Genomic DNA, 22,015 nt, shown 5'->3' with positions numbered 1-22,015 from the left:
CAAACAAATAGCTTGATAACAAAATTTGTTAGAAGTACCTTTCTCCTTTTAATTTTTTATTTATTCTATGTATTTGATTCATGTATCTGTTGACTGCAAACTTGTTATAAATAATCAATTCATGAAGCATTACTGTCACTCCGATTCATTATCACTATCAATATTATTTACAACAAACAATTGTTGTGTAAATCAATTTAAATCATTTTTTTACAGAATTATACTCTGTACGACTCTATTTTTTTTGTTAAATTGTGAATTCCAAATTTATTTAAATATCCTTAAATGCGGTTTCATTAGGAATCATCTTCTCAAACTTCCTGTAAAGTTACAACCTTCAATTTCAATTATTCAATTCGAATTTTCGAAGTCAAGTTTTGTTCTTAAAAGTCAAACGGTTTTAAATCCATCAAATTCGAATTCTGTGATGTGTTTTTGGATAAATTAAGAATTTCTAAAGTTTAAAGGATGTATTTAGAACCCAATTCGTGTAGAAACCTTTGTCTGAAACATCCTGCAAATTGAAATTTCATTTGGAGTTCATCACGATTGAAACAGCGTTTTATTTTTATTTTTTTTTATTTCTTGTTTATTCTGTTAATCAACAACAACCACAATAATAACTTCTGTTTCGTTTAATAACTTTAAACATATCTTTGGATTTCTGTGATGGTTCAAGAGATGAATTTGTTCGACGTATTAAGGTAGAAGAAGGAGGGAAAAAGGAAAATCAGAAGAGTAGGTTTAAGTATTTAAGGGTCTGAGTTTTGACAGATGTAACGGGACAGAGGGACGGTTAGTATGTGAGTCGGGTGAGCGAGAGGTCTTGGGTTCGAGACCCTACTGAGACACTTCTTTTTATCTCGAATTTTTGAGGTAGCTTTCAAGTTTTAAATTGATTATTATTATTAGTATTATTATTATTATTATTATTATTATTATTATTATTATTATTATTATTATTATTATTATTATTATTATTATTATTATTATTATTATTATTATTATTATTATTATTGTTATTGATATTCTTATTGTTATTATTACACTTATCATTAAGGTTATTATTATTATTACCAATAAGTATTAGAATTATTATTATTATTAATATTGTGAAAAACTAATCATTAATATTATGATTACTAATAAAAGTATGATGATACAAATTTTCATTTATAGGATTATAAATACAAGTACGAATACTATTATTATTATCATTAATAATCGTATTATTATTGTTATTATTATTATTATTATTATTATTATTATTATTATTATTATTATTATTATGATTAGGATTATTGTTATTATTATTATTATGAAAATAATACGAGTTATCATTATTTTCATTAATTTTAGTATTGGTATCATTCTATAACTATTAGTATTATCATTACGTACTATTATTATTATTATTATTATTATTATTATTATTATTATTATTATTATTATTATTATTATTATTATTATTATTATTGTTACTAATATGAACCAGATTATTGTAAGTATCATTATTAATGAAATCATGAGTATCATATTTATTATACCATTAATAGTATCATTATCTTAAATTGAATTAGCAGTAAAATTATTATCTTTATAGTTAAAATTATTATCAGTATTATAACTATCACTAATAGTAAAAATTAATATTTTTACAATTATAATTATTAATATCATTATTATTATCGTTAAAAAGATTATTAACATTATTACCATATTAGTAATATTAAGTATTATAATTATTATCATTTTTATCACTAATAATATTATTTTGATATTATCATAACTACTATATTTAATACACAAATAATATATATATATATATATATATATATATATATATATATATATATATATATATATATATATATATATATATATATATATATATATAATTAACAACATATTTAATAAACAAAACATAATAAAAATTAATATTTTTATTTACCAAAATGAATATAAGATATATCAATGCAGGGTTGACCTTGGATTCACGAACCTATATCATTTGTATAATTATCAATACTCATAATCGTAGGCGAATATATATATATATATATATATATATATATATATATATATATATATATATATATATATATATATATATATATATATATATATATATATATATATATATATATATATATATATATATTCGACTACGATTATGAGTATTGATAATTATACAAATGATATAGGTTCGTGAATCCAAGGCCAACCCTGCATTGTTCAGTTATTCAATATCGTCATATGTATTTTTACTACAAAATATAGTATGGTGAGTTTCATTTGCCTTTTTACCCTTTATATTTTTGGGCTGAGAATACATGCGCAATTTTTATAAATGATTTACAAAATAGACACAAGTACGTGAAACTACATTCTATGGTTGAATTATCGAAATCGAATATGCCCCTTTTTATTAAGTCTGGTAATCTAAGAATTAGGGAACAGACACCCTAATTGACGCGAATCCTAAAGATAGATCTATCGGGCCCAACAAGCCCCATCCAAAGTACCGGATGCTTTAGCACTTTCAAATTTATATCATGTCCGAAGGAGGATCCCGGAATGATGGGGATATTCTTATATGCATATTGTGAATGTAGGTTACCAGGTGTTCAATCCATATGAATGATTATTTTTGTCTCTATGCATGGGACGTATATTTATGAGAAATAAAAATCTTGTGGTCTATTAAAATAATGGAAATGTTTATTTATGTTAAAATAATGAACTCACCAACCTTTTTAGTTGACACTTGAAAGCATGTTTATTCTCAGGTACGAAAGAAATCTTCCACTGTGCATTTCCTCATTTTAGAAATATTACTTGGAGTCATTCATGGCATATTTCAAAAGACGTTGCATTCGAGTCGTCGAGTTCATCAAGATTATTATTAAGTCAATTATAGTTAGATATATTATAAAATGGTATGCATGCCGTCAACTTTCGATGTAATGAAAGATTGTCTTTTCAAAAACGAATGCAATGTTTATAAAATGTATCATATAGAGGTCAAGTACCTCGCGATGTAATCAACTGTTGTGAATTGTTTATAATCGATATGGACTTTGTCTAGATGGATGAGGACGGGTCACTACAAAAAGCGTAGCAGTAATTGCAGCTGTAGTTATTGGGTGTTTTCAGTTATTAGTTGAAACAGAAAACAGATTAGAGTGAGAGGGAGATAGTGTTAGATGATTGTAGGTTCTCAATTTCAATTATGATTATACATAGTGGTGTTTGTTGTGAAGAAGAAGGGTAGTGGTGGTTGTAGGTGGTTAGCCGATGGTGGTGAGTGTTGTACGTGGTAGATGAAGTGGTGATTGTTTTTTAAGGGTGGTGAGGGCCGAACAACAAAAAGAAAGAGCATGGATCGTAGGTTTGTGGGTTGTGGTTTATGATCATGGTGTGGTGGCGGGTGTAGGAAACCGGTGGTGAACGATGGAGTTAAGAGTGGTGATTCACTTATGGAAATAGGAGTATGAATACCCACAACTTATAAGGTAAACCTGGTTGAGCAACTTCTTTCTTTCAACACAACACAAATATGAAACAAGTTCTAATACTTCTAGTCCCCCATAATCGAAGAATGATGATCGTTTTCTTCCTAAAGATGAAGGTGAGGGAAATCGTTTGTTAGATGAGATGGTTATGTGAAGTCGGAGAGGACGTTCGAGAAAAGAAAATGAGAAATAAAGTTAAGGTGTATAAGGTAAAGGGTGGTTCAAGTCGTTACCCGGATATGAAATCATAAGCGTAGCAGCTGCATTCAATGGTGGCAGTAGTGATGGTAATTGATGGTGATTTTCGATTGGTGTTAGTTATTGTAGCAAGAAACTGGAACAAAAAATGATGGCGGTTGTGGTGGCTCTCAATTTGTGATGATGGTTATTGATGTAAGCTCATGGTGGTGTTGGTTTACATAGTGTGGCCGGTTGTTTGGTATAGACACAAGAGTAAACAGAAAATCAAAATATGGGTATATGTTTGTGTTGTTTTGTTATAAATATAGATATAATAGAATTTAGGTTGGTCATATTTCTTCATATGCATATGTACGTACCTATTATATAGATATATGTTTAATCATCCACTTTCCATATTATATGCATACAATCATTTACATATACTTACAAATGCATTGAAATGATTGAAACTTTAACAATAACTTATGATATAAATTTCAACAAAAATGTGTTCTTGAATAGTTAGCCGTCATGAATAATTGATTAAATTTATTTCAAGGGCCGGATTTAGTACCTCGTTGATAATTAGTGGCTGTAAAAAGTCCTCTGAAAAATCTCATATTTTTAAATTAAATGTCTTTATTTATTTCAGTCATTATGGTATAGAATTCGATCATTAACTACTAAATAAAATTTACATTAATTATTCACTCCCAACCCCAAGTAAAAATATAAAAAGTCTTAAAATTCAACGAATGGTTCCTAAATACATTTTTAATAAGTCTATAATTTGTAAAACTCATTTTCTGATCGTCGTTTATTTTAAAATCACATACGTTCAATTTTAACTTGTTTAGTATTGATCGAATGATAAATGAGAGTAACCGTCGTTTATATATAGATTCGAAATCATTCACTTTCAATATACTATATATATACATTTTAATTAACAAATTTTATTACATAAATGATTAAACTAATTATATATATATATATATATATATTTTTAACTAATTAAATTTAATATTATTATATACTTACAAATAAAATTCATATATATATATATATATATATATATATTTATATATATATATATATATATATATATATATATATATATATATATATATATATATATATATATATATATATTTGCAAATAGTTGTTCGTGAATCGTTGGAAATGGTCGAAGTTAAATGAATATACTAAACCGTTCAAAATTTTTGAGATTCAACATAACAGACTTTGCTTATCGTGTCGAAATCATATAAGAATAAAGTTTAAATTTGGTCAGAAAATTCTCGGGTTGTCACATGCTTGCACTGTTTGCTCTACTATGCTACACGTAGGGCTACATATTATATATCACATGCATATACGCATCTATACCCATAATGATATGGACTTGGACTAGATATATGATATCACGAATCACATACGTATACACGACGTGACACTTAAGAGAATTAAGTTGACTACGCTATCTTGAACTTATGGAGTAATGTCGAATGGATATGTGAGATAGCGTAATGTAATGACCGGTATTACATTACAGTAACTCATATAGAAGTTCCGACATCACAAAATAAGGAATTGGGAGCGAGTCAAGTAGATTACTAGAATAAACACCGTTTTGAACATGAACTGTATAATCTCAAATATGAGTAGAAATTTATTTTGTGCGAATAAATTGTTATTATAACCTATAGGAAACGTATAATCACGTCACAACTCATCACTACTCGACACTGTTCGCCACCACCGATCACTACTTGGAACTACGAAGACACTGCTAGAACATACTCATCACCTCATACCACTACTTATCGTTGCTTACTACTACGCAACGCCACCTCTCACTGCTAGTCTCGACCGATCACCTACTTCTCACTGCTTGTAATCACTAGTTACTACTTGATGCCTGATAGTGCCTATTTTATACATGTTTTTAGATATTATTTATAAGCACTATCGTTGTTATTTTGTATTTATTTGAATCAATTATACGAACTTTCAATACTTAATAAATTATAATTGATTTCAGATAATTATGGAGTATTGATGACTTTTTGGAGTAAAATAGAGAATCGAGTTATAAAGTCAAGAAGATTGAAGCTGAAAAGAAGCTTAGACGAAAAGCGTTACTTGTGTGACGAAAGCGCCACTTAATTATTGGGACAGCAAGTGCGCTGATTTATTTATATTAAAGATGGGTCGTAGAGTTAAAGTCCACTTGAGTAACGTTTGGAGCTAAATTAATTTATATGGGCTATCATACTTTTTTTTAATCCATCTACTCATATCCTATGGGCCATTTTATTAAATTAAATAGATAACCCAATATCCACTTTGAGCCCCAGTTGAGTAGCCCTATAAATACAATTGATAAAAAAAACGTACAGAAGGGTGTGTGGGAGTTGGGGTGCGGCTGTACATCCGGCCGTGGGACCCCCTATGGTTCTTGGTTGTTCGACACAAAAGAAAAGGAGAGGTGTAAACTGGTGGACCCCATTCTCTTGGTGTGTGTCACGACAAAAGCAAAGCAAGAGAAGGCAATTGAAATTGTTAACTTGTTTGGTGTTGGCTGCGTCAGAGAACAAGAGAGAGGCCAAGCAATTGTTTGACCTTTTAAGTGTTGCGCTGGAGATAAATAGAAGGGTGAACTCCTCTTTGATTTCTTTAATCGCGAGATACATAAGCAAAAAAAAAAAAGGTCAAGTTCATTTAACTATTCTCTTGCAACAATTGGTCTTAATTTTGTGTTTCTTGGTGATTATTAATGAACATATATATATTATTGACTTTTATTCATTAATTTGTGTCTATGCGAATTATGAATTATTTGTGCTATAATTATTTGTGTTCAATTTATATTATGGTCATGAGCTAAATACTTTATGTTCATCTAGATTAATAACCTTAGTGGTAGATGATTTCTTTTATAGTAATATGATTTTTTGCATGATAAATTAGAGTTTGGATAAAGAACCACACTTGTGGGTGTTGATGTATGTTATGAGATTGATTAGTGTACTTGTTTGGACAAAGGGAACCCTGTTTCAATTTAGTACATTAATTTTCAATTGATTTGTCTTAATTAGTTGGGTGCTTACTGGACCAAGGGGGTAAACCGGGTAACATAGATTGAACAAAATAGGGGTGAATTGTGTGGAGCGAACGCGTAACCAATTTAATCTAAATTTATAAATTAATTAATTACTTAGTCACAAGCAACGGGGTCTTTGGTGAGAGGGAACCCTAAGCCAATAAATCCTAGCTTGAGTGTTCGTAAAAGAGAACTCTAAACGAACCGACTTAGTAATTGCATGCATTTTATCACTATAACTTGTGCTTAATACTATATCATCCGACACTGAGGGTAAAAGATCTAGGCGAGCATTTCTTTGTCTATTCAATTCAAAACTATCTTTAATTTGTTTGTTGAGTCTGCATTTATTTTCTATAAACTTAAAACACAAAAATATTGTTTTTATATTTAAATCTATCTTGATTGGTTAATCGTTAAATAACCAAAACCCAATATCTCGTTATTTCTTTTATTTCTTGTTTGTTAATTACACTTAGTTTATAATCTTGAATTGAGTTGAACTGTCCTTGGAACGATCTTGGATTTTACCAATATCTATACTGCTACATGATCGGGTACACTGCCCGTTAGTATGTAAGCTTTTAATAACTGGTATTTTCCATTGATAAATAATATACACGATTTTACACATCAATGCCACCCAGTGCTACTTACCACTACTAAATACTACCCATCACTACTAGCACCTCTACGATTTACTACTAGCTACTATGCATCATGGCTCATTTCTAATATATATTTAGAGGATGAATTCCTTGTAACAGCCTGCAAAATCCGTAGTAGATATTGTCTACTTAACGTTCGACTTTCTTATCATTCAGCCACCCGCGACTTCACGATTTTTCTTTTCAATACGAGTCTACCAGAAGAGGTATTCACAGCTTCCCTCATAAAGGGTATTCCATTCTTCTCCCCCACCGATGTGGACAAGTCTGATAACTCACCCTGATTTCAGCATCAACTTCAATGAAGTTCATCAAGAATATGTTCTTACTCAACAATCATAATGCTTATGTCCTACTGACATCGATGCCGATAGAAACTTTATCGCTAGAGCATTCTGTCACGACATTTGGAATCCAATATCCGCCTTAGACAACGTGAACCCTATGGAACTATTAACTGGGAATAAAATGCATCATGATTGATGTCATTATAGTTTAAGGAGGTCCTGCTTTAAGAAGTTTGATCGTACACTCCCATCGTAAACGTCTCTCACCCGAAACTCACCCCAAACTTTAATCGACGATTGCTCCTAATCCATTACAAATTATAAGCTAAACCCATACTGTTAAGCTCATAACAACCTTCCGTACCGAACAGTACTTTTTTCGACGATTGACGAGCCATTACAATAGAAATCTACTTGAGTGATGTTTGGAGTTAAATTATTTTACTTGGACTACCATATTGTAGTGACACGAACTTTTCCATGTTTATATATATTAATTGAGATTGATATTTACATGATTAAATGTTTCCAACATGTTAAGTAATCAAACTTGTTAAGACTTGATTAATTGAAAAATGTTTCATATAGACAATTGACCACCCAAGTTGACCGGCGATTCACGAATGTTAAAACTTGTAAAAACGACATGACGATATATATATGGATATACATATGGTTAACATGAGATTATGATAAGTAAGTATCTCCATAAGTATATTAACAATGAGTTATATACATATAAACAAGACTACTAACTTAAGGATTTCGAAACAAGACATATATGTAACGATTATCGTTGTAACGACATTTAAATGTATATATATCATATTAAGATATATTAATATATCATAATATCATGATAATATAATAATTTAACATCTCATTAGATATAATAAACAATGGGTTAACAACATTAATTGAGATCGTTAACTTAAAGGTTTCAAAACAACACTTACATGTAACGACTAACGATGACTTAACGACTCAGTTAAAATGTATATACATGTAGTGTATTTAGATGTATTAAAATACTTTTGGAAGACTTCAAGAAATATATCAAAACACTCATACTTAACGAAAATGGTTACAATTACTTTCCCATTCTTTTCTTTTATCAAGAATTCTAGTCGTATTCTTACCCGTATTATACATAGCTTCAAAACGTACTTACTATGGGTATATACCAATAGGAACTAGCATGGGATTCCACTCTTGATTATGTCATGTATGAATAATCAATTTTAACTTCTACCATGAGCTAGTCAACTAACTAGAACTCCTTTTAACCCCACTCACCACTCACCAATTACCACTCATCATTCACTCCATTTCACTTCCAATTCTCTTTCTAATTCTCTCTCAACACACACACACACACACTATTATGAACGTATTTTTCCAGTAGTTAATCATCATCTTCATCAAAAATCACTTCAAGAATCAAGCTATAATCATCATAGGAAGAACACTTCAAGAACACTTCAAAAATCCCTTCAAGTTTACTAATTTACTTCCAAGCTTTCTAATCTATTCCAAGTAATCATCTAAGATCAAGAAACCTTTGTTATATACAGTAGGTTATCTTTCTTATTCAAGGTAATATTCATATTCAAACTTTGATTCAATTTCTATAACTATAAACTATCTTAATTCGAGTAAAAATCTTACTTGAACTTGTTTTTGTGTCATGATCCTACTTCAAGAACTTTCAAGCCATCCAAGATCCTTTGAAGCTAGATCATTTCTTGTCACTTCCAGTAGGTTTACCTACTAAACTTGAGGTAGTAATGATGTTCATAACATCATTCGATTCATATATATAAAACTATCTTATTAGAAGGTTTAAACTCGTAATCACTAGAACATAGTTTAGTTAATTCTAAACTTGTTCGCAAACAAAAGTTAATCCTTCTAACTTGACTTTTAAAATTAACTAAACACATGTTCTATATCTATATGATATTCTAACTTAATGATTTAAAACCTGGAAACACGAAAAACACCGTAAAACCGGATTTACGCCGTCGTAGTAACACCGCGGGCTGTTTTGGGTTAGTCAATTAAAAACTATGATAAACTTTGATTTAAAAGTTGTTATTATGAGGAAATGATTTTTATTATGAACATGAAACTATATCCAAAAATTATGATTAAACTCAAAGTGGAAGTATGTTTTCTAAAATGGTCATCTAGACGTCGTTCTTTCGACTGAAATGACTACCTTTACAAAAACGACTTGTAACTTATTTTTCTGACTATAAACCTATACTTTTTCTGTTTAGATTCATAAAATAGAGTTCAATATGAAACCATAGCAATTTGATTCACTCAAAACGGATTTAAAATGAAGAAGTTATAGGTAAAACAAGATTGGATAATTTTTCTCATTTTAGCTACGTGAAAATTGGTAACAAATCTATTCCAACCATAACTTAATCAACTTGTATTGTATATTATGTAATCTTGAGATACCATAGACACGTATACAATGTTTCGACCTATCATGTCGACACATCTATATATATTTCGGAACAACCATAGACACTCTATATGTGAATGTTGGAGTTAGCTATACAGGGTTGAGGTTGATTCCAAAATATGTATAGTTTGAGTTGTGATCAATACTGAGATACGTATACACTGGGTCGTGGATTGATTCAAGATAATATTTATCGATTTATTTCTGTATATCTAACTGTGGACAACTAGTTGTAGGTTACTAACGAGGACAACTGACTTAATAAACTTAAAACATCAAAATGTATTAAAAGTGTTGTAAATATATTTTGAACATACTTTGATATATATGTATATATTGTTATAGGTTCGTGAATCAACCAGTGGCCAAGTCTTACTTTCCGACGAAGTAAAAATCTGTGAAAGTGAGTTATAGTCCCACTTTTAAAATCTAATATTTTTGGGATGAGAATACATGCAGGTTTTATAAATTATTTACAAAATAGACACAAGTACATGAAACTACATTCTATGGTTGAATTATCGAAATCGAATATGCCCCTTTTTATTAAGTCTGGTAATTTAAGAATTAGGGAACAGACACCCTAATTGACGCGAATCCTAAAGATAAATCTATTGGGCCTAACAAACCCCATCCAAAGTACCGGATGCTTTAGTACTTCGAAATTTATATCATATCCGAAGGGTGTCCCGGAATGATGGGGATATTCTTATATATGCATCTTGTTAATGTCGGTTACCAGGTGTTCACCATATGAATGATTTTTATCTCTATGTATGGGATGTATATTGAAATATGAAATCTTGTGGTCTATTGTTACAATTTGATATATATAGGTTAAACCTATAACTCACCAACATTTTTGTTGACGTTTTAAGCATGTTTATTCTCAGGTGATTATTAAGAGCTTCCGCTGTTGCATACTTAAATAAGGACGAGATTTGGAGTCCATGCTTGTATGATATTGTGTAAAAACTGCATTCAAGAAACTTATTTTGTTGTAACATATTTGTATTGTAAACCATTATGTAATGGTCGTGTGTAAACAGGATATTTTAGATTATCATTATTTGATAATCTACGTAAAGCTTTTTAAACCTTTATTGATGAAATAAAGGTTATGGTTTGTTTTAAAATGAATGCAGTCTTTGAAAAACGTCTCATATAGAGGTCAAAACCTCGCAACGAAATCAATTAATATGGAACATTTTTAATCAATAGGAACGGGACATTTCACATATTTCTTTATTTGACCTTGTGGTTGGAATGGACTGGTTATCTGACGATACAACCGAGGATGCTGCGACCAGAAGGCCATTCGAATTCCTTTTACTGAAGACGAATCAATGATGGTGTACAGAGAGAAGATCAGTACACTGTTGCGTTACATTAATTGCTCGAAGGTCTAAAAGTACGTGAGATAAGGATGTCTCGCAATTCTGGCACATGTGAGCAAAGTTGAATCAGCAGTTAAGAGACCTCATGATGTCCCAATCGTTAGAAATTTTCCTTAAGGTCCTTCCGAGAGAATAACCATGTCTTCCACCGCATAGAGACTTAGAATTTCAGATTGACTTAATACCGGAAGTGACGCCTGTAGCACGTACACCGAATAGACTTTCACCTTCAGAATCGCAAGAGCTGTCTAGTCAGTTACAAGAGCTTTTAGACAAAGGATTCATTCGACCGAGTTCTTCGCCATGGGGAGCTCCAGTTCTTTTCGTAGAGAAGAAGGATGGATCTATAAGACTCTGTATCGATTACAGGCAATAGAATAAGCTGACTATTAAGAATTGATATTCGTTACTGAGGATTGATGATTTGTTTGATCAATTGCAAGGATCAGGATGTTACTCTAAGATCGATCTGAGGTCAGGTTACCATCAGATGAGAGTAAAAGAGACAGATATACCTAAGACAGCGTTTAGAACACACTATGGTCATCATGAATTCACAGTAATGTAGTGACCCAAACTTTTCCATGTTTATATATATATATATATTAAATGAAATTGTTATTTACATGATTAAGTGTTTCCAACATGTTAAGAAATCAAACTTGTTAAGACTTGATTAATTGAAATAGGTTTCATATAGACAATTGACCACCCAAGTTGACCGGTGATTCACGAACGTTAAAACTTGTAAAAACTATATGATGACATATATATGGTTATATATATAGTTAACATGATATTATGATAAGTAAACATATCATTAAGTATATTAACAATGAACTACATATGAAAAAACAAGACTACTAACTTAATGATTTTGAAACGAGACATATATGTAACGATTATCGTTGTAACGACATTTAATGTATATATATCATATTAAGAGATATTAGTACATCATAATATCATGATAATATAATAATTTAAAATCTCATTTGATATTATAAACACAGTGTTAACAACATTTAACAAGATCGTTAACCTAAAGGTTTCAAAACAACACTTACATGTAACGACTAACGATGACTTAACGACTCAGTTAAAATGTATATACATGTAGTGTTCTAATATGTATTCATACACTTTTGAAAGACTTCAAGACACTTATCAAAATACTTCTACTTAACAAAAATGCTTGCAATTACATCCTCGTTTAGTTTCATCAACAATTCTACTCGTCTGCACCCGTATTCGTACTCGTACAATACACAGCTTTTAGATGTATGTACTATTAGTATATACACTCCAATGATCAGCTCTTAGCAGCCCATGTTAGTCACCTAACACATGTGGGAACCATAATTTGGCAACTAGCGTAAAATATCTCATAAAATTACAAAAATATGAGTAATCATTCATGACTTATTTACATGAAAACAAAATTACATATCCTTTATATCTAATCCATACATCAACGACCAAAAACACCTACAAACAGTTTCATTCTTCAATTTTCTTCATCTAATTGATCTCTCTCAAGTTCTATCTTCAAGTTCGAAGTGTTCTTCATAAATTCTACAAGTTCTAGTTTCATAAAATCAAGAATACTTCCAAGTTTGCTAGCTTACTTCCAATCTTGTAGAGTGATCATCCAACCTCAATAAATCTTTCTTATTTACAGTAAGATATCTTTCTAATATAAGGTAATACTCATATTCAAACTTTGATTCAATTTCTATAACTATAACAATCTTATTTCGAGTGAAAATCTTACTTGAACTTGTTTTCGTGTCATGATTCTACTTCAAGAACTTTCAAGCCATCCAAGATTCTTTGAAGCTAGATCCATTTGTCACTTTTCTAGTAGGTCTATCCACAAAACTTGAGATAGTAATGATGTTCATAACATCATCCGATTCATACATATAAAGCTATCTTATTCGAAGGTTTAAACTTGAAGTCACTAGAACATAGTTTAGTTAATTCTAAACTTGTTCGCAAACAAAAGTTAATCCTTCTAAGTTGACTTTTAAAATCAACTAAACACATTTTATATATCTATATGATATGCTAACTTAATGATTTAAAACCTAGAAATACGAAAAACACCGTAAAACTGGACATACGCCGTCGTAGTAACCCCGCGGGCTGTTTTGGGTTTGATAATTAAAAACTATGATAAACTTTGATTTAAAAGTTTTTCTTCTGGGAAAATGATTTTTCTTATGAACATGAAACTATATCCAAAAATCATGGTTAAACTCAAAGTGAAAGTATGTTTTTCAAAATGGTCATCAAGACGTCGTTCTTTCGACTGAAATGACTACCTCTTACAAAAACGACTTGTAACTTATAATTCTGACTATAAACCTATACTTTTTCTGTTTAGATTCATAAAATAGAGTTCAATATGAAACCATAGCAATTTTATTCACTCGAAACGGATTTAAAATGAAGAAGTTATGGGTAAAACAAGATTGGATATTTTTTATTTTTGTAGCTACGGGAAATATTAATAATTCTATACAAATCATATCCTAGCTAACTTATATTGTATTATACATGTATTCTAATATATTATGTAATCTTGGGATACCATAAACACATATGCAAATGTTTTAACATATCATATCGACCCATGTATATATATTATTTGGAACAACCATAGACACTCTATATGCAGTAATGTTGGAGTTAGCTATACAGGGTTGAGGTTGATTCCAAAAATATATATACTTTGAGTTGTGATCTAGCCTGAGACGTGTATACACTGGGTCATGGATTGATTCAAGATAATATATATCGATTTATTTCTGTGCATCTAACTGTGGACAACTAGTTGTAGGTTACTAACGAGGACAGCTGACTTAATAAACTTAAAACATCAAAATGTATTAAAAGTGTTGTAAATATATTTTGAACATACTTTGATATATATGTACATATTTGTTATAGGTTCGTGAATCAACCAGTGGCCAAGTCTTACTTCCCGACGAAGTAAAAATCTGTGAAAGTAAGTTATAGCCCCACTTTTAAAATCTAATATTTTTGGGATGAGAATACATGCAGGTTTTATAAATGATTTACAAAATAGACACAAGTACGTGAAACTACATTCTATGGTTGAATGATCGAAATCGAATATGCCCCTTTTTATTAAGTCTGGTAATCTAAGAATTAGGGAACAGACACCCTAATTGACGCGAATCCTAAAGATAGATCTATTGGGCCTAACAAACCCCATCCAAAGTACCGGATGCTTTAGTACTTCGAAATTTATATCATATCCGAAGGGTGTCCCGGAATGATGGGGATATTCTTATATATGCATCTTGTTAATGTCGGTTACCAGGTGTTCACCATATGAATGATTTTTATCTCTATGTATGGGATGTATATTGAAATATGAAATCTTGTGGTCTATTGTTACGATTTGATATATATAGGTTAAACCTATAACTCACCAACATTTTTGTTGACGTTTTAAGCATGTTTATTCTCAGGTGATTATTAAGAGCTTCCGCTATCGCATACTTAAATAAGGACAAGATTTAGAGTCCATGCTTGTATGATATTGTGTAAAAACTGCATTCAAGAAACTTATTTCGTTGTAACATATTTGTATTGTAAACCATTATGTAATAGTCATGTGTAAACAGGGTATTTTAGATTATCATTATTTGATAATCTACGAAAAGCTTTTTAAACAATTATTGATGAAATAAAGGTTATGGTTTGTTTTAAAATGAATGCAGTCTTTGAAAAAACGTTTTTAATCAATTAATATAGAACGTTTTTAATCAATAAGAACGGAACATTTCAGTTGGTATCAGAGCGTTGGTCTAAGAGAACCAGAATTTTGCATTAGTGTGTCTTATCGAGTTTGTTAGGATGTATTAATGAGTCTGGACTTCGACCGTGTTTACTTGAAAAATGATTGCTTAACAAATTTTGTTGGAAACTATATATTTTTAACATGTGAATATTATGTGATATATTAATCTCTTAACGTGTTTGATATTATGTGATAGATGTATACCTCTAGAACAAGTCCCATTGACTCACCTAATAATAATGAAGAGTCAAATGTAAATTGGAATGATTCGTGGACTAATTCACAAGTTCCCGAAGAGGAACCGGAAGAAGAGTCGGAACCGGAAGAAGAATCGGAACCGGAAAAAGAAATAGAACCAGTGGGGGAATAATAAAACGGTTAAGTAGAAGAAAATCCTCAACCAACCGACCAAGGTTAATTATGGTCAATGGTGTTTCTGCCAAGGAAGCAAAGTATTGGGAGGATTACCAATTCTCCGATGAATCGGATCCCGACAAGAATTCCGATGATGTTATAGAAATTACCCCAACACAATTTAATAAGGCAAAAGAGAACAATAAGGGAAAGGGCATAAAAATAGATAAATTTGATTCCAAACCCGATGAACTTTATATGTATCGTCAACACCCGTATTTCTTATGTTGTGACAATAACCCGGGAACCTCCAAACCACCAGGTTTTTCTAAACCAATGTGGAAAACGACGGCTCGTATTAGGGGGACATCATATATCCCTAGAAACTTGGCAAAACGAACCAAAACAAGAAGAAGAAACGAGCGAGTCGGAATAAGATAGTTGTATTCGTGTGGTGTAATATATGTAATATAGTGTGCTTATGCTTTATGATATATGTAAAAATTGCTTGTATTAATAAGTATTTTTTTATGAATCTAACTCTTGTCTATTTTACAGTATAAAAACATAAAATGGATAGACAACCCAATATTTTAAGAGACCTACCCGGAGACATGATTGATGAAATCTTGTCTAGAGTCGGTCAGAATTCCTCGGCACAACTATTTAAGGCGAGATCAGTTTGTAAGATATTCGAAGAACGTTCCAAGAATGCCTTGGTTTATAAAAGGCTTTCATTCGAAAGATGGGGGATATCACATTGGGAAATCCATAAGTTACGATGTGTTTACTTTGACGCATATATTGCGGGGAACCCAAGTGCTATTTTACGCAACGGATTAAGAAATTATTTTGACTCAATATATCCGAATATAGGATTTCGTGATTTAGAAAAAGCGGTTAACATGCAACATAAAGAAGCATGTTATGCTTACGGGTTGGTAATGTTCGCTTCTCACCAAAGTGAGAACAAGAACATCGGGCTACAACTATTATACAAAACGTTCCCACAAGTGACGGAGTCGGTAATTGGGGTAAGAAATGAGGTTTTTAGGTTATTACGAGACTGTTGGTCATTACGTAACCTTCATCCTTTTGACGACATTACAACACATTGTCTTACTATCGGTCACAACGGTTATGTTCCACAAAACCAAGGATGGGAAGTGGTATTAGTAAAACCAGAATGCATGACTTGTTTCTGGACGTATGAATTACGTATCTTTATTGCCTTTGCTGAACGCCTTATTTGTTAACTAGAATTATCTTCGCAACTACTTTGTATCAAAGTTTTATGTGCTATATTTCATGCTATATGTAAAATAGCGGTATTGTAAGTTTGCAAGTTATTGTATAAAGGTTTGAATATGATATATATATATATATATATATATATATTTTTTTTTGTGATTAGTTTTTCATATAGAATTGTAGTAGTTGAAATGGTATGTTAGCTACTAAGTATGAACTTAACGGGTAGGTACTACCCGAATTAAAGAGTATAAAACGCTAATATGAAGAAAGAGCTTTTATAAATAAGTTCATATTACGCTACGAAATACTATTGACTACTCTTGATATTCTATATAATTAACTCGTTTCATTTGACTATTTTTGAAGGAAATGGCACCGACTACTCGACACACCTTGAATATGAGCGAAGAGGAATTCCGTGCCTTTCTTGCTTCAAACATAGCCGCAGTACAGGCCGCGCTACATACCAACAATAACTCTGAATCTAGCAATACAGCTAACGGCGCAAGAAATCATGTAGGTTGCTCCTACAAGGAATTCACTACCTGCAAACCTTCAGAATTTGATGGGACCGAAGGACCAATCGGATTGAAACGGTGGACCGAGAAAGTTGAATCGGTCTTTGCCATAAGTAAGTGTGCTGAAGGAGACAAAGTGAAGTATGCTACGCATACCTTCACAGGTATTGCGTTAACATGGTGGAATACCTATCTAGAGCAAGTGGGACAAGATGCTGCTTACGCGCTACCGTGGTCAGCATTCAAGCACTTGATGAACGAGAAGTACCGTCCTAGAACCGAGGTCAATAAGCTCAACTTAGAACTTAGAGGGTTACGAACACAGGGATTCGATATTACTTCCTACGAAAGACGATTCACATAATTGTGCCTATTGTGTCCGAGAGCGTTCGAAGATGAGGAAGAGGAGATCGACGCGTTTGTGAAAGGGTTACCGGAGAGAATCCAAGAAGATATAAGTTCACACGAGCCTGCCTCCATACAAAAGGCATGTAGAATGGCTCACAAACTAGTGAACCAGATTGAGGGAATAATTAAAGAACAGGCGGCCGAAGAGGCCAACGTGAAGCTAGTCAAAAGAAAGTGGGAGGAAAACGGTGATAAGAGTCACCAAAACAACAACAACTATCCCAACAATCGCAACATCAATCGCAACTACAACAAACGGCAAAACAACAACAACAACTACTACAACAATCATTCCAACAACAATAACAACCGCAACAACAACAATAATCAGAAGCAGCTATGCCAAAGGTGTGAAAAGTATCACTCGGGGTTCTGCACCAAATTTTGCAACAAGTGTAAAAGAAATGGTCATAGCGCGGCAAAGTGTGAGGTCTACGGACCAGGGGTTAACAGAACGAAAGGAACAAATGGTGTCGGAACGAGTAATGGTGGAGCAAGTAGTGTCGGAGCAAGTTATGCCAATGTAGTTTGTTATAAATGTGGAAAACTGGGCCACATTATTAGAAATTTCCCGAACCAGGAGAACACGAATGGACAAGGCCGCGGAAGAGTTTTCAATATTAATACGGCAGAGGCACAGGAAGACCCGGAGCTTGTTACGGGTACGTTTCTTATTGACAATAAATTTGCTTACGTTTTATTTGATTCGGGTGCAGATAGAAGCTATATGAGTAGAGATTTTTGTGCTAAATTAAGTTGTCCATTGACGCCTTTGGATAGTAAATTTTTACTCGAATTAGCAAATGGTAAATTAATTTCAGCAGATAATATATGTCGGAATCGAGAAATTAAACTGGTTAGCGAAACATTTAGGATTGACTTGATACCAGTAGAGTTAGGGAGTTTTGATGTGATAATCGGTATGGACTGGTTAAAAGAAGTGAAAGCAGAGATCGTTTGTTACAAAAATGCAATTCACATTATACGAGAAAAAGGAAAACCCTTAATGGTGTACGGAGAAAAGGGCAACACGAAGCTACATCTTATTAGTAATTTGAAGGCACAAAAACTAATAAGAAAAGGTTGCTATGCTGTTCTAGCACACGTCGATAAAGTACAAACTGAAGAAAAGAGCATCAATGATGTTCCCGCGCAAAAGAATTTTCCGATGTATTTTCGAAAGAATTACCGGGATTACCCCCACATCGATCCGTTGAATTTTAAATAGATCTTGTACCAGGAGCTGCACCAATAGCTCGTGCTCCTTACAGACTCGCACCCAGCGAGATGAAAGAACTGTAAAGCCAATTACAAGAACTTTTAGAGCGTGGTTTCATTCGACCAAGCACATCACCGTGGGGAGCTCCTATTTTGTTTGTCAAAAAGAAAGATGGTACATTTAGGTTGTGTATCGACTACCGAGAGTTGAACAAACTTACCATCAAGAACCGCTACCCACTACCGAGAATCGACGACTTATTTGATCAACTACAAGGCTCGTCTGTTTATTCAAAGATTGACTTACGTTCCGGGTATCATCAAATGCGGGTGAAAGAAGATGATATTCCAAAGACTGCTTTTAGAACACGTTACGGTCATTACGAGTTTATGGTCATGCCGTTTGGTGTAACTAATGCACCAGCTGTGTTCATGGAACTTATGAACCGAGTGTGTGGACCATACCTTGACAAGTTTGTCATTATTTTCATTGATGACATACTTATTTACTCAAAGAATGACCATGAACACGGTGAACATTTGAGAAAGGTGTTAGAAGTATTGAGGAAGGAAGAATTGTACGCTAAGTTTTCAAAGTGTGCATTTTGGTTGGAAGAAGTTCAATTCCTCGGTCACATAGTGAACAAAGAAGGTATTAAGGTGGATTCGGCAAAGATAGAAACTGTTTAAAAGTGGGAAACCCTGAAAACTCCGAAACACATACGCCAGTTTTTAGGACTAGCTGGTTACTACGAAAGGTTCATCCAAGACTTTTCCAGAATAGCAAAACCCTTGACTGCATTAACGTATAAAGGGAAGAAATTTGAATGGAAGGATGAACAAGAAAAAGCGTTTCAGTTATTGAAGAAAAAGCTAACTACGGCACCTATATTGTCATTGCCTGAAGGGAATGATGATTTTGTGATTTATTGTTACGCATTAAAGCAAGGTCTCGGTTGTGTATTAATGCAACGAACGAAGGTGATTGCTTATGCGTCTAGACAATTGAAGATTCACGAACAAAATTATACAACGCATGATTTGGAATTAGGCGCGGTTATTTTTGCATTAAAGACTTGGAGGCACTACTTATATGGGGTCAAAAGTATTATATATACCGACCACAAAAGTATTCAACACATATTTAATCAGAAACAACTAAATATGAGGCAGCGTAGGTGGATTGAATTGTTGAATGATTACGACTTTGAGATTCGTTACCACCCGGGGAAGGCAAATGTGGTAGCCAACGCCTTGAGCAGGAAAGACAGAGAACCCATTTGAGTAAAATCTATGAATATAATGATTCACAATAACCTTACTACTCAAATAAAGGAGGCGCAACAAGGATTTTTAAAAGAGGGAAATTTAAAGGATGAAATACCCAAAGGATCGGAGAAGCATCTTAATATTCGGGAAGACGGAACCCGGTATAGGGCTGAAAGAATTTGGGTACCAAAATTTGGAGATATCAGAGAAATGATACTTAGAGAAGCTCATAAAACCAGATACTCAATACATCCTGAAACGGGGAAGATGCACAAGGATCTCAAGAAACATTTTTGGTAGCCGGGTATGAAAGCCGATGTTGCTAAATACGTAGGAGAATGTTTGACGTGTTCTAAGGTCATAGCTAAGCATCAGAAACCATCAGGTCTATTTCAATAACCCGAAATATCGGAATGGAAATGAGAAAACATTACCATGGATTTCATCACTAAATTGCCAAGGACTGCAAGTGGTTTTGATACTATTTGGGTAATAGTTGATCGTCTCACCAAATCAGCACACTTCCTGCCAATAAGAGAAGATGACAAGATGGAGAAGTTAGCATGACTGTATTTGAAGAAAGTCATCTCCAGACATGGAATACCAATCTCTATTATCTCTGATAGGGATGGCAGATTTATTTCAAGATTCTGGCAGACATTACAACAAGCATTAGGAACTCGTCTAGACATGAGTACTGCCTATCATCCACAAACTGATGGGCAGAGTGAAAGGATGATACAAACACTTGAAGACATACTACGAGCATGTGTTATTGATTTCGGAAACAGTTGGGATCGACATCTACCGTTAGCAGAATTTTCCTACAATAACAGCTACCATTCAAGCATTGAGATGGTGCCGTTTGAAGCACTTTATGGTAGAAAGTGCAGGTCTCCGATTTTTTAGAGTGAAGTGGGGGATAGACAGATTACGGGTCCAGAGATAATACAAGAAACTACAGAGAAGATCATCCAAATTCAACAACGGTTGAAAACTGCCCAAAGTCGACAAAATGGCTACGCTGACATTAAAAGAAAAGATATAGAATTTGAAATTGGAGAGATGGTCATGCTTAAAGTTACACCTTGGAAAGGCGTTGTTCGATTTGGTAAACGAGGGAAATTAAATCCAAGGTATATCGGACCATTCAAGATTACCTTAACAACTCGCGACTGTACATAACACTTTCCACATCTCGAATTTGAAGAAATGTTTTGCTAAAGAAGATCTCACTATTCCGTTAGATGAAATCCAAATCAACGAAAAACTTCAATTCATTGAAGAACCCGTCGAAATAATGGATCGTGAGGTTAAAAGACTTAAGCAAAACAAGATACCAGTTGTTAAGGTTCGATGGAATGCTCGTAGAAGACCCGAGTTCACCTGGGAATGAGAAGATCAGATAAAGAAGAAATACCCGCATTTATTTTCAGAAGATACGTCAACACCTCCAACTGCTTAAAATTTCGGGACGAAATTTATTTAACGGGTAGGTACTGTAGTGACCCGAACTTTTCCATG

Source organism: Rutidosis leptorrhynchoides, chromosome 3 (genome assembly GCF_046630445.1).
Source record: "Rutidosis leptorrhynchoides isolate AG116_Rl617_1_P2 chromosome 3, CSIRO_AGI_Rlap_v1, whole genome shotgun sequence".
NCBI lineage: Eukaryota > Viridiplantae > Streptophyta > Magnoliopsida > Asterales > Asteraceae > Rutidosis > Rutidosis leptorrhynchoides.
Note: the sequence above shows the minus strand (reverse complement) of the source record.